This window comes from Aethalodelphis obliquidens, unplaced genomic scaffold, assembly GCF_003676395.1.
Source record: "Aethalodelphis obliquidens isolate GAN/ISIS:26980383/991018 unplaced genomic scaffold, ASM367639v1 scaffold32, whole genome shotgun sequence".
Lineage (NCBI taxonomy): Eukaryota > Metazoa > Chordata > Mammalia > Artiodactyla > Delphinidae > Aethalodelphis > Aethalodelphis obliquidens.
Genome location: NW_020837976.1, coordinates 2606155 through 2625404, shown reverse-complemented (window position 1 = coordinate 2625404; position 19250 = coordinate 2606155). Strand labels below are relative to the sequence as shown.

The window sequence follows — 19250 nt, the reverse complement described above, 5'->3', positions numbered from 1 at the left end:
TTATGATCTGAGCTAATTTAGTGAAGACCTGAGTATATTTGATAAATCCTTTTGAAAATAGTATCTGCTATTATTGGGCTGTGTTCAGTAGTGTGTGTCCACACTTCTTCTTATATCTATGCCCTCTTCAGTCCAGTTTCCCTTTTTTAGTTCATTAGCTAATTTAACCACCTTCTAAGAAAGAGTTTTTTTAAAACTCAGATAATTATTCTATTCTAACATAGTTCAAGTTAAGTGAAAAAAGGATGTGATTTTAATCAGATTTCTTTTTTATTTGTACCTGTTTCTTCCTCATTTTTCTAAGCTAAGTTTCTATCATTATGCAAATATGGTATTTACTTAATTAGAGCACATCACTGGCTATTCAGTTTTCTATTTTTAATCCACTTGACTAGAGCCTTCATCTAATGTATTCTTCAGAGCCATGCTCCAGGATCACAGTATAGGTTATAATGAATTAGTTCTTGTAACCAGACCCTATTGGACATAGTCCAAGACAAACTTGTAGCTTTCAAAATTCTGTGTTTTACTATAGTGAGAAGTGTTATTTGAGGGTCCAACATAGTCAATCTATTTTTATTACAGTTTTACCAGTGTAGACTTAAACAATAAAGTCTTTGAATCAATGCTGGATATAAAAGTATTTACAGAGTATGTACTAATTGTTCATTTTGTGGCTGTTTGGCTCTTCAAAAATTGGCAGCCAAATTCAGGAAATGAAATGTAGTTTATTAGAAAATACCTTTCTCACAGAAGATCAAGTTTCTGTGCATCTCAGGTTTTGTGGGAATGGATCAAATACGTCAGACAAAAATTGGCTAAAGTTCCTTATTTCCATTTGAAATTGCTGTACTCATTTCTCAAAAAATCTATTGTAGTTGTACAGTGTATTAGTTAAAAGTATATCGTTAAACCAAGGAAAAAGTGGTTTTACGATATTTGTTCAATAATAATAATGTACTGGACTCCTCTTGGGCCCTGCTTACATCAGTCATCGCAGTGCAAACCAGATTCCTGTCAAGTAAAACCTGACACCTCACCTGACTTTCGGCTTTAACATTAGCATTAACACGTGATTTGTTATGGTATCAGAGGAACTGCTGAGAATTTAATTTACACTAGATGTGTTTAGTTTACACTTACTGGTGGAACTAGAATAACATGCCATTCATCTTAAAAAGTAAAACTGTGGGAAAAGAGACTGGTTTTATTGTGCTGGAATGGATTGAACAGCTTTTCTTCCTGAATGGACTATAGCCAGGTTCCAGTGTAGCCAGGTTCCAGGTTCCTGGTTCCTGGCCTATAGTCAGGTTCCAGTGGTTAGTTCTATTTTATAGTTAAAAAGCAGTATACTTGTTCCTGAGCAACATATATTTGTTTTAAGTTTTGTCAAACAAGCACTTGGACAGTGAATAGAGCAGAAGGTAACAGCTCACGAAACTGCTATGTAGATGGTATTTATCATTCAGTACTTATTATATGATTGAAAATTTATCACAATATTAATATCTTCAGAAATGCAAATGTTCCTTTCATCTCAGACTGAATTTCATCTACTTTCAGTTAGGAGACCTCCAAATGTAGACCTGTATGGATGGTCCTCGACTTAAGATGGTTTGATCTTAGCGATCTTTCAACTTTATGATGGTGTGAAAGCCATACGCATTCAGTAGAAACCACAATTCGAATTCTGAATTTTGATCTTTTCAGGGGCTAGCAGTATGCAGCATGATGCTCTCTTGTGATACTGGGCAGCTGCAGCAAGCTGCAGCTCCCATTCAGCCATGCAATCACGAGGGTAAACAGCTGGTACACATGAACCATTCTGTACCCAGACAGCCACTTTCAGTACAGTATTCAATAAATTACTTAAGGGTGGGAGGGAGGGAGACACAAGAGGGAAGAGATATGGGAACATATGTTTATGTATGACTGATTCACTTTGTTATAAAGCAGAAACTAACACACCATTGTAAAGCAATTATACCCCAATAAAGATGTTAAAAAAAAATAAATAAATAAATAAATAAATTACTTAAGATATTCAACACTATTATAAAGTAGGCTTTGTGTTAGATGACTTTGCACACCCGTAGGCTAATGTAGTGTTCTGAGCATATTTAAGGTAAACTCGGCTAAGTGATGGTGTGCAGTAGGTTAGGTGTATTAAATGCATTTTTGACTTATGATATTTTCAATTTACAGTGGGTTTATCGAGACATACCCCATCATAAGTTGAGAAAAATCTGTGTATGTTAAATGTAAATTTTTTCTAGAAGACCTCATCGCAGAATTCTATAATATTGCTCTGTGTCCATAAATATTGTACTGCAAGCTACAGAAAGTTATTGATATGTATTTCTTAATGTTTCAATATTCATTCAGAAATTCATTAGATTTAAAATATTTTCATATTGGAAGGAAGTGTTTCTCACTCCTAATCTAAATTATTGTAGAAGGGATAGGCACAGAACCTTCAAGGGAGTAGACTTACAATAGAACTTTAAAAAAAAATTTGCCACGTAAGTTATATTTTCACTTTGTCAGTAATACATAATTTCTAAGTTAATAGTTTTCTGATTACTTTTAAGACTATATGTCTTTAACACGATGAGCTATACCGTTCTCTATTTCCCAGTCAGTTTTTGATGCATAGCAAGTTTGGTCATTAGTCCTGTGTTATCCAAATTAGCTATTTATATAGAAACATTTAAAAAATATATGCCTGCTTTTCAATTATTTATAGTAATATCCACTCTGTATGTATGAAAATTAAATGCAAATTAACTACTAATTTAATGAATAGCCACATAAGGTTAAATTGCTTATGTATCTAATAGTTTTAATAAGAATGTATAATTAGTGGGCTAAATTGGTGAAGTGGTACTTTTGTCTTTAGGTATACCATCTACATACACGCTTTTCAGTTTAAGAGAAAAACAATGCATTTACCATGGATACAAATTCAAATTATATTATTCACATAACGCTTATTTGTACGACAGTTAAACATCTTTCAGGAAATTAAAGTTGACTGCAAGAGCTCAATAAGATCAGCTTGTGTTAGAAGTGGATCTGTTTGTTGGTTCTAATATGAAGTCTAGCCTCTTTCCTGTTCTTTCTTCACACATTGGAAGATGTGTCAATTGACCCAGCTTTCGTTAGATAAGCTCTTAAAATGTTTTGTCACACTCTTCTGAGCTCCCTTCTGGCTGATGACATGCATTTCATGAATATCTCACGTGTGAACTTTGCTTATTGGCTCCATCTCCTAATCAATTTATCAGTCTGAGGCTAATTTAATATCTTTAGAACATGTTAATAAATCCTATTCTATCTTCTTACATCCAATTTTGGATTCACTCTTCCTATCATTATTTACTATCAAGGGAATGTAATATAATTTCGTATTGACCTACAGTAAATTAATTCCTAAGAGAATCTTTTGGAGGAAAAAACATACTCTAGAGCCCTGAAGAAATAATTCAATCGGTAGTAGAAAGCACAATCCTTAGAGCATATAGAAATCCTTGGCCAACTAATCTGATGTGTGAAATAATACAATAGATATAAATAGATGTAAAATGCCTTTGAAAAACTCAGATACTAGGCACAAGCAAGGTATAATTTGGACTATGTCACAATTCCTTCCTTTGGTATAGATGATTGAAATTTGAATTTTTTAAAATTAAGCCTTTTAATCACCTTGGTATATTGCTCTCAGAATACGTTTAACAAAGGCATCTTTGAAGTGATTCTTTAATTTGATTCAATTATATGGGTTTCTAATTTTTTTAATTTAATAAGATTAAAATGTTTTCCAATATTAAATCTTAATGCTTTCCAAGGTTGCTGATTTAATTTTATCTCTGACCAATAGAAAATGTATATTCTAAGTTAAGCTTTGACTTCTCTTACTCAAGCTATTTGTTGAAATTTATGTATTAAAGAGGGGGGAAGAATATTGACGTGCTACACCTACTATGTTCTAGAAACTCTGCTAGGTGTTTACACAGAATATCTCATTTGATCTTGCCAACAACTCTTAGAGAATGGTATTTGTTTCCTTAATTTACAGTTGGAGAAAAGAGAACTCAGTGTTAAATAATTCCCAAGGGTAAACTAGCTTGTAGCAGAGTCAGTATTCAAACCCATCTCAGTTTGGCTCAAAAACCCATATGTTTTTCAATATACTACCTTTTCTCTTGATTGTAAAGACAAGAAACAAATGGAAGTAATTATTTTCCAGAGTCCACTTGAACTGAACTAAATTTACCAAATTTAGAAACATCCCTCTGGTAAGATTTTACCTGTAAAAAGAGAAGGGGCTTAGTAGAATTAATTTTTAGCTCTGAGAATCAGAATTGAAAATTCTGAGCCTTTGGTTCTCAAGCTTTCTATGGTCCTATTTCCTTGGAATTTCTCAAGTTAAAAACATTTAAAGCATTTTTGAGCACTTGTGCTCAAAGCACTCTATTAAGATCTCACGCTTTAAATAACAGGTTTTGTCCCCTCTAAGATGGGTTTTGAGTCCTTCAGTTCTGGGCTTCATAACCTTATTGAAATTTTCATCTCAATTCTAACCAAATTTTAGAAGTACAACCTTCTTAGGCAAATCCTAAACTATATCCATATAAGAGTGATTAAAACAATACAAGAATACATACATGCTAAGAAAATAAACAGTTGAGACAGTTTAAAGCAATAATAAGTCAGAAAATGACAGCAGGATCCACAAATAATCTGGGCAAATATGAAGGAATGTGAGGTACTCTTATGATTTTGATTTACAATTTTGTGATGGCACTAAGAGATTAGGTTTTGAAATGGTCGTCATCTTCATTGCCAATGGCAACCCCATAAGTTCGGCCACTATACCAAAAAAGTTTGGGGGCAATAATTATATAGATTAAAATATAAAAGCAAATAATTTCTTGGTTCAGTAAATATTCCTTAAAATAACTTATACAACACAATTTTACGTTTTTACAAATCCTTTAGAACTCACAGAACAGATTTCACGTAGTAGTCAGAAGAATCAATGTAGAGCAGTGAAACAAATATTCGTCTGGGCTGCTATCAGGAAGCTGGGATGTTCTGGTACCACCTCTACCCTTAGATTGTATAATAGTGATTTAGCTACGTTTTGGGGCTTTTCATTCAACTAAAAAGTGAGAAGTTGAATTCATTAGTTATTCTTAAAGAGTCCTTCTAGCTCAAAAATGTCATGATTCTAAGTGCTTTTGGTAGGAAACACATGAATATATTCAGGAAGGAAAGAGGTTATAGTTGTAAAGAAAGCTAGCATGGTTGACAAAAAGAGTCATTGTGTGCAACTGTTGCCAGGAATAAAGACAAAGGAATGCATCCGTAACTAGACTTAGAGAATAAAAAGATTTTTAAATGACTAGAACAATTTTTGACCTGGGCCCTCAGATAATGCAGGGCTATATGAAATACATACACACACACGTACAAACACAGACTCCTAATTTGATAGGTAAATCCATATATCCTTAATTTTCATCAAACATCACAATGTATCAGTATTTTAAAGGAATCAATATATGGAAAATACATAAAAGTCGTATTTAATAGAACTTTCATATATTTGAAACTCAAGATCCATTAAGTGAAAACTGTTGACTCCTCCCCCAAAATGTAGAGTTAGATTTGAAATTTTACCCACAAATTTTATATGAAATATATATCTAGTTCCTAAATAGCTTTCCTCAAAACCATAAACATAAAAACCACTTAATAAATAAGTTGGAATCCCAAATTGAGTTAATCTTTGAAGAGTAAGCCTTGTATTTTAAACATAGTAAGATCTAAAAATTTTAAGTTACTATATATAATATAGTTACCAGAACCACTAAAACTATACTCTATTGACATATATTTATATTTAGCCTGAAAACTAACTGAAAAGAGAAAAATTCAACTAACTAAAAATTTTGGTCCATATTCTCCAAAAATTGTCCAAATAGAGTTTATGCTGAATAAAATTAATTTTTGGTTTGCTGAATCAGCACATTCCTTTTGGAGGTTCAACATTACATAGCTTTTTAGAAATTCAGCTGAATATCAGAAGTTTTATGCAGAATTGCCTTGGAGTAGGCAAGCATCCAAAAGGTTTCCCTGCAAAAACTGAAATCTCATCTGAACATTTATTCTCACTTTTTAAAAACTCTTTATTAACATGCTGAAGAAACTCTTATAGCCTTTGAGTCTGAACGTAATGACAAAGTGAAGACTCTAAAGGGCCAATGAAAAGGATGCATCAGTCTTGCTCAGTTCAAGGCAAGTCATATGATGGCCTACAGATAGTCCTTGAAGGGAAAGTATTTAGTATAAATCTGTTTTAAAAAGCAATTTTTAATTCCCAGGTAAAGTTCCTGTGTCAGCTGTTATGTTAGATTGAATGCCCAGAAGGTGTGTACATTCAGTTCCTAATATTAATAACTAAGGGTATGCCAAAATAAATCTAAAGGGATTTATAACTTTCATTTTAAGTGACACAAATTACTAAAATAAATTAATTGGATCAATGAAAAAGAGAGGTAAAAGAATTATTTTAAAATATAATATAAATTAAAGGAAGATCCAAATGTTCTTTAACCTAAAAAGGTTTTCAGACCTAATAGGCATGACAAAACCTGTCTTCATTCCTTTCTATTCAGCTCAGCAAGTGCTTTTGAGCTCCAATAGTTAATCAGTTACCAGATTCCACAATCTTTGTTTTTCACACTCCTCACTTCTTGCTGTGAATTGTTCTTTTAATGTGCTGAGGATCACCAAGCAGGCCAGCACTATTTTTTTTAATGCCTTAAAAAGGCAATTATTTTATCCACAATTAGATTTGCCATATAAAATGTTACCATATAGCAACAGCCTGTAAAACATAATAGTATATTATCAAAGAAGTAGATAGCTTAAGATGCAACATTACATTAATAGGTGAAATATATTTAGCAAAATTATTCAACCCAGCTTTCTTAATGACCATAGCCATGCCCAACTTACTAAAAGTATAGCAGAAGTGATTATATATCAAATAACCTTTATCCAAACAAATCAATGAACATATATGCAAGTATTATAAAACAATATCTAACCAGCTTTATATAAAAGATATAATGCAGGTATTACCATGTTAAAAATAGATATCTTCTTAAACATCATTTCTGAACTTAAACTTCTAAAAGTGCATAGAAAATAGAGAAAGATAAAAAGTATATTAACTTACCCTTCCATTTGTTTAGAAAACTTCTGCTCTTGGCCAAAAGCAGAAGGTGTTTCACTGCTGACTTTCCCTGAAGCTATGAACTTACACACTAAATCAGTGGGAGACACCTCTGTGGACCACGCTAGAGTTTGCTAGACACTACTGCTATGTGGAAGAGTTCTGCTGCATCTAAGCTATATAAGGCGTGCAGTGGATAACCTAATATGCCTTTCATTTAACTGGCTGGGCAGGTTTCTACCGTCTGTGGAACATGGAATCACACCAGAATATGTTGGCACAACAGGCCAGTCAGACCGGTTCTTCTTTAGATCCAGAACCCGTCCAACCAGTCTGCATCAAAGGCTAGCCCAACAAGCTGCAGCGGCTCAGCTCTGCTAAGCTTGTACCAGGTGAGTTATCCCCACCTCCCGTCAATTCCCAACAAACTGCTCAGAATGTTGTAGCCTCCAGCAAAATAATTCAGAGTTCTAGTGGGAGGGGTAGATCTGTGTCAGGTACAGCAAGCGTCCATTGTTATACACCTCTCATTGTAGATAACTTGAGAGTCTGTCATCCTCAGAGGTAGGTAATCCTTTTTTAAATGTACTCCATGGCTCTGCGGACTAAAGCCTCTAGAAAGAGATTACAATGAAGAAGAATCCATAATGCCTGAGCTTTCCACTAGTCCACTTGGTCTAGCTCAGCCTTGAGGGGGTGTTGATATTCCCCACAAGGGCAGTGGCCCTGAGAGTTTGAAGGAAGCATTTCTAGAGGGAGGAAAACAAGATGTGGATTGACCAGACATTTGTCTGGGTGTGTTATCTTTCTTGTACTCAAATGATCCTCATACCATTCCAGTTTTAAAATGGGAAAAACTCCTATTTCTACATACTAGGACAACTTGGAGAGGTTTTACTTTGGATATTCAACAGGTGAACACAAATTCATGATAACTACTATATGCCAGGAACTGTGCCAGGTAAAGGGTTACAATGGTGAAAAAAGACAAATTTAGTAAGAGATGGGAGCAATGTCCAGATTCCCAGTTAAATACGTCTACTAATCATTTGGATGGAGGAAGTGAGCAACACAAGATCACATTTTGACAAAAATTGGTTTGTATTAAGAGAGATCATATGAGATTTGTTCTTACTCTCTCATGATACACATTTAGAAACAGTCTTTTCTTTCTGCTGATGGAGTGATTCTACAACTTCCCTGCATAAGTATAACCTGAAGTTTATACTGGACCTCACCTCCAGAGATTACTGGACCTTACCTCCAGAGATTCTGATTGAGTAGGTCTGGGGTGTTATCCAAGTATTGATACTTACAGTGATCCTGCTGCAGTTGTTGCAGGGACATGGGCTCAGCCTCTGGTGCTCAGCTTCTTTTCTATTTTTGTACCTAATTAAATAGACTATATTAATCACAAGTTGCCATATTCATCTTTGTATCTCTAGTGTCTAGCACAGACACTTAGAAAGTGTTTACTAAATGCTTATTGAGGAAATATCTACTCAGGGACAACACTTGCTAGATCCCAGGGGTATCACAACTAGTGTTATATGAATCAAACTGCATTAAGTACTGTAATTAGAATAACTCAGGTAGTAGCACAGAAAAGGGAGCAAGTGTGACTGAGTATAGGAGATTACAAAGGAGATTGGTTTAGAGACTTTCCTTTTTAACCATGACCAAAGATTGCTATCTGCAGGATAACAAAAGGTTGAGGGAACAATAAAAAGAATGCCTTTGATAGAAGTAACAAAAGTTTTAGGTACCTGAGGACACCATGACCTCAACACTTAGTAATAAGGTTATTTTCTATAGCAGGTGTCAGCAGATTTTTCCATAAAGGATCAGAGATTAAGTATTTTAGGGTTTGTGGGCCAGATTGTTTCTGTTTCAGCTATTCAACTCTAACATTGTAGCACAAAAGCAGATATAAAGAGTAGTCAATGAATGGGGTGGCTGTGTTCCAATAAAATTTTATAAACAAGTGACAGGCTGGATTTAACCCCTGCTCTAGAGTGTAGCTTGTGAAAATTAGCAAGGTTGCATAATTGGTTGGGAAAATAGGGTTGGAAGTCAAAAAGTCTATCTCTTCCGCAGAATCCTGCAAAACTTCAGGAATTGGAGGCATAAGGTACCTCTAAATAGTCTTTGGGTATTGGGCAGGGGTGGGGGGAATTTGAAGTAGAGGATTGGTTGAAAATATGCTTAAGCAACAGTTTGCTCCCTAGATCCCTTCCCCAGCCCAGGAGCCTGGAGACTGCCCCTCTTCAACGTTGATGAAAGACAGGTAGGACTTGTTGATTCATGCTGGGAGAGATTGTCCCAGGTTGGTTTTGGACTTGAGAATACCAGGCAGAGCTGAGGGTAAATGGTAAAGTAATGAGACTGTATTAGTTTCATAAGGCTGCTGTAACAAATTGTCAGAAATTTAGTGGTTTAAAAGGACACATATTTATTATCTTACAGATCTGGGGGTCGGAAGTCCAAAGTGGGTCTCACTGGGTTGAAATCAGCAGGGTTGACATTCTAAGATATAGAGAGTCAGCCAGGTTGAATTCTTTTCTGGAAGCTCTAGGGGAGAATCTTCTGGTCTTTCCCAGCTTCTAAAGGCTGCCTGTGTTTTTGGCTCATGGCACCTTCCTATCTTCAAAGCCAGCAATGGCCAGTCAACTCTTTCTTACATTGCATCATTCTGACATTGCTTCTGCTGCCTTCCTCTTTCATATTTAAATCCAGTTGTATAATCCAGAATAATCTCCCCATTTTAAGGTCAACTGATTATCAACCTTAATTTTATCTGCAATCTTAATTCTCCTCTACTATGTAACAGAACATATTCACAGGTTCCCAGGATTAGGATGTGGACATCTTTGAGAGACCATTATTCTGCCTACCACAGAGATTAGGTCAGAGTTTCCAAATTGAATAGTGAGATGGCCAGATCCATTCCGCTGCATGGCTTCTGAATGCTGATAACCAGGTTCATACTCCTCACTCTGAAAGCAGAAAACTGGAGAATTTCTCTCCAAGAAACTCTCAAGACTCTCATCACCCTAAGACAGTGGTTATTAACTAGGGATGATTTTGCCCCTAGGGGCCATTTGGCAATATCTGGAGAAATTTTTTATTGTAAACAACTGGGGAAAGTAGAAGAGAGTTGTGCTACTGGCATCTTTTGGATAAGGGCCAGGGATGCTACTAAACATCTTACAATGCGCAGGAAAGCACATCCTCTACCTCCCTCACTGCTTCCCTACATAATTTTCTGATCCAAAATGTCAGTAGTGCCAAAGATGAGAAACCCTACTCTAATGTTAAGTCTACCAGTCAATATCACCCTAATATAAATAAATAAGTCCCACCTAGGCACACAGAGTTGCAAATCAGTATTTTTATGCCTCATTCTAAGATACAGAGAGTATCTAACATGAAAGAGACAAAAAGAAACTAGTAGATAAAAAGAACTTACAGAAAATAGTGTAGGGAACATAATAATAATAATTTAAAATATCCACTATAAGAATTTCTTCAAAGAAACGAGAAGATACTGAATTCATGAAACAGGAACAGAAGTCTATCTAAAAGTGGAACTTTTGGAGAATAAAAAAGAGATATTGGAAAGTAAAAATATGGTGGCAGGCAGAAATAAAGCCAACAGGAGTTGGAAGATAAAATTGAGGAAATCTACCAGGAAGTAAAATTAAGAAAGTACTGAAGGATGTGTTACAAAATAAGAATAAATTGAAAAAGATGAAATATGGAATCCAGAAGTAGCTCCATTTCTTCTCTTTGCTTAAAGTTCAACATGGCCACCAGTCCCAAGACCACAGCACTCTATAGGGTCACTGCACACTAGTAAGTTATTGAAGACTCTGTGATTTTTACTTCAAATTCATATTGCCTATGATTGAGGGAAGAAAAGGGAAGTGGGGCAGAGGGGGAGAGAGAGAGAGAGAGAAGAGGAGAGAAAGAGATGTGAATATGATTAGTTTTTGGTTTTAGATTTAAATTTAAAAGATTTTCTTAAATGCAAGTGTTCACTTTACCCTTTACCAAGGGTTAATGTTCACAGATCATAAAATGAGGAAGGCAGTCAAACTGGTACAAGTACAAACGTGCACCTGCAGAAAAAGTTTGCATAAACATTCATATCTGCCAATATTCATAAGTAAAGGTTTGCAACATACTATCCAACAGCTAGTAAAACCTGATTACAATGAAGTTAAGAGCATGTTTTACCTGAATAAACCCAAATCAGGAAAACCTGATTTTGAGCTTGCCTCAATTGTCCTTAGAGTATGGAAACATGGATTAGTTATTTATTTAACATCCTGAGCCTCAATTGCTTCATTTATTAAATGAGAGAGTGTGATTGGATATATTCTAAATATCTATTCAGCTCAACACTTTTATTCGAAAGTTCTTTTGGGCAAGTGAACAATTCAAAAAAATATGGGAGCAAAAGCAAGATAGACCAATCAAGGAGACATTTTACAGAAGAGAAATTTTAAAATGCAAGTTAATTTTTGGTTGTATATTCTCCAAAAGTTGACACTGAAATATGGATTCACATTCAAGTGATTTATTAGAAATATGCTCTGATATGAAACTAGTTAGGGAGTGAGGAAGGAAGGACCAGAAAGGAGAATAAGAAAAGCAAGGGTATGATTTCAGCTCAGCCTGGTGCCAGGGAGCTCTAGACCATAAATTACAAAGAAAGAATTTATCCCACCTAGAGGCAAAGGAAAAGGCTTTCATACTCCTGAACCAGTCACTGCCTACTGGCTGCTCCAGGGATTTGTAAACTTCCAGGCACTTTCAGCTCTCCATGAGAAGTGGTTCTAGTAACCTGAGAACGTTCCTTTGAAGAAGGTTGTAGGTGCTATAACATTAAGAGTGAAGCATTAATATTCCTGCTTCCAGCCAAGATGAAGATATAGGAATCAGATTTATCCTACCACCTAAAAAAGCAACAAGGGTAAAATGTATAAAACAATGGTTTTCAAGACATTGTGCATCAGTCAACAAAGAACAGTTATCTCTAGAGAGAGAGTAAACAAACAAGGTGAGTCCCACAATCACTTCAGCTTACTGCCAGGAGAGAGTATCCAGGCCATGGAGAAGAGAGGGATTCCTCAGGTAGAGTTTAGTGGTCTTATGGAGATTGTCAGATTGGATAAAAATGCAAAACCCAACTGTGTACTCCCCTCAATAAACATATTTTTAGATATAAAGATGCAGATAGGTTAAAAGTAAAAGGATCAAAAAAATATGCCATACTAATACTAATCAAAAGACATCTGGAGTATATTAATCAGACAAAATAGGTTTTAGATCAGAGAATATTACTAAGGACAAAAAGGGTGATTTCAAAATGATAAAGGGGTGAATTCATCAAGGAAACCTAATAATCCTACACATTTATGCATCTAATCATGTAAATAAAAAATATGTGAAGCAAAGGCTGATAGAACAGAAAGGATAACAGAACAAATCAATAATTATATTTAGTAGCTGTATTTGGAGATTTCAACAGCCCGTACTCAAAAATTGATACATAAATAGACAGGAAATCAGTAAGTGTAGAAGACAACACTATCAATAATCTTGATTTAATTGACATTTGTAGATCCCTCAGCCTAAAAACAACTGAATGCACATGTTTCTTCAAATGTACCTGGAACATTTACCAAGTTAGACCATGTTCTGTGTTCTAAAATGTCTCAAATTTAAATAGATTCAAGTCATACAAAGTATGTTTTTGAGCTCAGGAGAATTAAATTAGAAGTCAATACAAGAATAATGTGTGGAAAATCTCCAAATATTTGTAAACTAAGTAACACACTCTTAAATAACTCATGGGTCAATGATGAAATAAAATGGGAAATTAGGAAGTATTTTGAGATAAATGGTAATAAAAACACAACATACTAAAATTTGTGAGGTAAAATATATAGTTAAATTCAGAATGCTCTAATGTTGTAATGGTGGTAGGTAACTCATTTATAAATATAGTAAGAAGGTTAAAAGATAAAAGTATTAAAAATAACTATAACTATAATTATTTGTTAATGGATACACAAGGTAAAAAGATGTAAATTGTGATATCAAAAACAAAATGTTGGCTGGGGGGGGAGAATAAAAATGTAGAGCTTTAGTATGTGTTTGAAGTTAAGTTGTTATCAGCTTAAAAGAGACTGTTTTAACTATGAGATGTTTTATGTAAGCCTCATGGTGACCACAAAGCAAAAAACCTATGGTAGACACACAAAAGAGAAAGAGAAAAGAATCTAAGCATACCACTACAGAAAATCACAGAGGAAGAGAGGGAACAAAGGAATTACAAAATATTCAGAATACAATGAACAAAATGGCAATAGTGAGTCCATACTTATCAATAATTACTTTAAATGTAAATTGACTCAATTATCCAATCAAAAGACGTAAAGTAGCTGAATAAATTAAAAAACATGTCCCAACTAACTAATGCTGCCTACAAAGAGACTCACCTCAGCTTTAAGGGCACACATAGACTGAAAGTGAAGGAATGGGAAAAGATATTCTACGCAAATGGAAACCAAAATAAAGCAGAGGTTGCCATATTTATCTCAAACAAAACAGGCTTTCAGTCACTATAATAAGAGACAAAGATGGTCATTATATAATGATAGAAGTGTCAGTTCATTAAAAAGTTATAACAATTGTAAATATTTATGTACCCAACATAAATATATAAATACCTAAATATATAAAGCAAATATTAACAGATTTGTAGGGAGAAATACACAGCAGTACAGTAATATTAGGGGAGTTTATGCATGTTGTCAATTAATTTAATACAAAGGAACTGAGAATGTACAGTGGGGAAAGGGCAGTCTCTTCAATAAATGGTGCTTGGAAAACTAGACAGCCACATGCAAAAGAGTGGAACTGTACCAACTGTATAACACTATACAAAAAACTCAACTCAAAATGGATTAAAGGCTCGAATGTAAGACCTGAAACTATAAAACTACCAGAGGAAAACATAGGTGGTAAGCAGCTTAACATTGGTCTTGGTGATGTTTTTTGCATTCGACATCAAAATCAAAGGCAACAAAAGCAAAAATAAACAAGTGGGACCACAGCAAACTAAAAAGCTGTAAACTGTACTGTATATATGAAAGTTGCTAAGAGAGTAGATCTTAAAAGTTCTCATCAAAAGAAAAATGAGTAACTATGTGTGGTTATGGATGTTAACTAGACTTATTGTGGTGATGATTTTGCAATATATACATATATCAAATCATTATGTTGTACATGTGAAACGAATAAAATATTATATGTCAAGTATAGCTCAATTAAAAAACAAACTCAGTGAGGTCAGGGCCTATGTCTGCCTGTTCTCCAATGTACTTCCAACACCTAGCATAAGGTCTTCCTGGCATAAAGTCAGCATTCAATAAATGTATATTGCATGAATTCAACCAAATTCTATTTGACTTGGTGACCTGAGCAAATTTGTTCTTTTCTCTAAGCATTAGCTTCTGTATCTGTAAAATAAGGGCTTTGGGCTAGATACTCTCCGAGGTCCTTTTTGGTTCTGACATTTCATGGTTTACTTTCCTTAAACTTTAATCCCACTCCCAGTAACATTCTCACTCATTTGGGAAAAAAAATGTAGAGGACTTCAGTACCCCACTTTCAACAATGGATAGAACATCCAGACAGAAAATCAACAATGAAATGTTGGTCTTATACTACACGTTTGATCAGATGAACCTAATGGACATATATAGCACATTCCACTCACATTAGACCAGGTGGACCTAACAGACATACAGGGCATTCCATCCAGCAGCAAAATACACATTCTTGTCAAGTGCACATGGGATATTCTCCAGGATAGATCACATACAGGTCACAAAACAAACTTTAGCAAATGTAAGAAGATTGAAACCATACCAAGTATCTTTTCTGACCGCAATGGTATGAAACTAGATCTCAGTAACAGGAGGAAAACTAGACAATTCACAAATGTGTGGAAATTTAATAACACACTCCTGAAAAACCAATGGCTCAAAGAATAAAAGAGAAATTTAAAAAGTCATGAAACAAATGAAAATGGAAACACAGCATACCAAAACTTACAGGTTGTAGCAAAAGCAGTTCTAAGGGGGAAGTTTATAGTGATAAGCACCTATATTATGGGAAAAGATCTCAAATAAACAACCTAACTTTACATATTAAGGAACTAGGAAAAGAAGGACAAAGTAAGCCCAAAGTTAACAAAGAAAGAAAATAACAAATATCAGAGCAGAAATAAATAAAATAGAAACTAAAAAGGCAATATAAAAGATCAGTGAAGCTAAGAGCTGGTTTTTTCGAAAGATAAGAAATTGACAAACCTTTAGCTAAACTAAGAAAAAAGAACACTAAAATAAATAAAATCAGAAATGAAAAAGGAAACATTAAAATTGATAACAGAAATACTAAGGATTATTAAGAAACTACTATGAACAATTATACACCAACAAAGCAGATGACCTAGAATATATGGTTATTCCTAGAAACATACACCTATCGAGACTGAATCACAGGGACTTCCCTGGTGGCTCGGTGGTGATCCCAATGCAGGGGGCCTGGGTTCAATCCCTGGTCAGGAAACTAGATCCCACATGCATGTCACAACTAAGAGTTCACATGCCACAACTAAGGAGCCCGAGTGCCGCAACTAAGGAGCCCACGAGCCACAACTAAGGAGTCTGCCTGCCACAACTAAGACTCGGTGCAACGAAATAAATAAATATTTTAAAAAAAGATAAATAAAAAAGATCATATATTTTTTTTTAAAAAAAAGACTGAATCACGAAGAAATAGAAAATCTGAACAGGCCAGTTACTTATTGAATCAGTAATAAAAAACCTCCCAACAAATAAAAGCCCAGGATCAGATGGCTTCACTTGTGAATTCCAACAAACACTGAAAGAAAAATTTATACCAGTCCTCCAATTCTCCTAAAAAATTGAAGAGGAGGGAATACTTCCAAACTCATCGTATAAGGCTAGCATTGTCTTGGTACCAAAGCAAGAAAAGACACTACAAGAAAAGAAAATTACAGGCCAATATCCTTGATGAGTATAGATGCAAAATTCATCAACAAAATATTAGCAAATCGAATTCAACAGTACATGAAAAGAATTATACATCATGATCAAGTGAGATTTATTCCTGAAATGTAAGGATGTTTCAACATATGCAAATCAATAGATGTGATACACCACATTAAACAAAATGAAGGATATAAATCATATCATCATCTCAGTAGATATCTAAAAAGCATTTGACAAAATTCAACATCCTTTCATTGTAAAAACTCTCATCTAATTGAGTATAGAAGGAGCGTACCTCAATATAATAAAGGCCATATATGACAAGCCCACAGCTAACATCATACTCAACAGTGAAAAGCTAAAAGATTGTCTTCTAAGATCAGGAATAAGACAAGGATGCCCACTCTTGTCACTTTCATTCAACATAGTAATTGAAGTCCTAGCCAGAGCACAAGGCAAGAAAAAGAAATAAAAGGCATGAAAATAAGAAAGGAAGAAGTAAAATTGTCTTTATATGCAGATGATATATAGAAAACCCTAAAGACTCCACCAAAAAAAAAAAAACAAAAAACAAAAAAAGAACTGTTAGGACTAAAAAATTTATTTAGTAAATTATCAGGATACAAAATTAACATACAAAAATCAGTTGAGTTTCTATACACTAACAACAAACTAATGGAAAGAGAAATTAAAAAAACAATCCCATTTACAATTGCATCAAAAAGAATAAAATACTCAGGAATAAATTTAACCAAGGAGGACAAAGATCTGTACACTGAAAATATAAAATATTGATGAAAAAAATTGAAGAAGATACAAATAAATGGAAAGATATTCCATGTTCCTGGATTGGAAGAATTGATATTGTTAAAATGTACATACTCCCCAAAGTGATCTACAGATTTAATGCAATCCCTATCAAAATTCCAGCAGCATTTGTCACAGCAATGGGACAATCCTAAAATTTGTGTAGAATCACAAAATACCCCAAGTAGTCAATGCAATCTTAAGAAAGAAGAACAAAGCTATAGGCATCATGAGCCCTGATTTCAAACTATATTACAAAGCTACAGTAGTCAAAGCAGTATGATATTGGCATAAAAATAAACACATAGGGAAAAAAAGACAAAAAAAAAAAACCAGACACATAGATCAATGGGACAGAATAGACAAATGGGATATTATTCAGCCATGAGAAAGAAGGAAATTCTGCCATTTGCAACAACATGGGTAAATCTGGAAGGCAGTATGAGTATGCTAAGTGAAATAAGCCAAAGACAAATACTGCATGATGTCACCTTAAAAAAATTTGAACACATAGGAAAAGAGGGTAGAATGGTGGTTGCCAGGAACTTGGGGGTTGGGGAAATAGGAAAGGCTGGTAAAAGGGTACAAACTTTCAGTTATAAGATGAATAAAGTCTGAAGACATAAGAAAATATAACATGGTGACTATAGCGATAATACTGTACTGTATAATTGAAATTTGCTGAAAAAGGTGAAACTGGAGTGTTCTCACCAAAAATTAAAAAATAAATAAAAAGGTAAGTATATGCGGTGATGGATGTGTTAATTAACTTGATGGTGGGAATCCATTTACAATGTATATATATATGTATCAAATTATCACCTCAATTTAGCTGAAAAAAGGTCATTGATATATCCACGGTCATCTAGGTTTTTCTTATGTTATCATCTAAGGATTTTATAGTTTTACATTTAACATTTAGGTCTATGACTCATTTTGTGTTACTTTTTGTGAAGAGTGTAAGGTATGTGACTAGATTCATATTTTTGCATGTCCAGTTGTTCCAGCATAATTTGTTGAAAAGTCTCTTCTTTGCTCCATTGTATTTCCTTTATTCCATTGTCAAATATCAGTTGACTATATTTATGTGGGCCTATTTCTCAGCTCTATTCTGTTCCATTAATCTACTCGTTTATTCTTTTGCCAATACCACACTGTCCTGATTACTGTAGCTTTATAGTAAGTCTTAAAGTCCAGTAGTGACAGTCCTCCAACTTTGTTCTCCTTCAATATTGTGTTGGGACTATAGCTTTTTCATAATAATAACTAATAATTTAGGGTACTTGTCACCTCTAAGCACTTTTTATACAATAACTCATTAATTATCATAAAACATTATAAGGTAGGTGTTAAAATATTTAGAGATGAGGAAATAAACCGTTTTTTAAAAAATTAATTAATTAATTAATTTTATTTATTTAGGCTGCACCGGGTCTTAGTTGAAGCATGCTGGATCTTTGTTGCAGCATGTGGGATCTTTTAGTTGCGGCATGCGGACTCAGTTGCAGCATGCATGCAGGATCTGGTTCCCCATCCAGGGATCGAACCTAAGCCACCTGCATTGGTAGTGCAGAGTCTTACCCAATGGACCACCAGGAAAGTCCCAGTTAAAGAGATTTTGGCAGCTCATCTCTAGAACTCATGTGTTTAATCATTACATTATACTGCCTTAGAGGTGAACTAGATTTTGATCCTCAAATTGATATTTTTTCTATTATTTAGCTACTTTTATTTATATGTGTTATTGTTAAGGCAATAATTACTTTTAAAAGTTCCTTTCAATAACATACTTGTTTTTTTTCTGCCACTCAGTGAGTGGGAAAGAAGAGTTTTATATTCACCCCCTCCAAAAAAAAAAAGTTTCCTCTACTTCTCACAAGCTATTTATTCTGTGTTAGTATTTCCCAAACATATTTGACCTGAGGACACTCTTTTTTTTATAGCATACTATCATACTTGTTAACCTCCTACCTACTACCATGTGAAGTATTCTGCAGGACACTAGTTTGGAAAAATGAGATGGCACCAATACTCACTGTATGTTGTAATATCAAATATTCTCCCTGGAATAGCAGCAGGTGTGATTAAAACCTCCCATAATTATC

General features: G+C 34.4%; 1 protein-coding gene across 9 annotated transcripts in view; it reads right to left on the bottom strand.

Moving 5' to 3' along the window:
* RBBP8 (RB binding protein 8, endonuclease) overlaps positions 1–7397 on the bottom strand; it is a 96140-nt gene extending 88743 nt beyond the window's left edge. For 4 of the 9 annotated variants that reach the window (XM_027127588.1, XM_027127594.1, XM_027127589.1 and 1 more), the window contains exons 1-2: positions 7250–7397; positions 4277–4310 (exon numbers count right to left, since the gene is read on the bottom strand). The gene's annotated coding sequence lies outside the window, so the exon portion shown is untranslated. Of the gene's footprint in view, positions 1–4276; positions 4311–4982; positions 5587–6723; positions 6896–7249 lie in introns of those variants that run through there. The other 5 variants (XM_027127590.1, XM_027127592.1, XM_027127596.1 and 2 more) reach the window with 5 other exon arrangements.
* Between the last annotated feature and the right edge of the window lie 11853 nt (positions 7398–19250).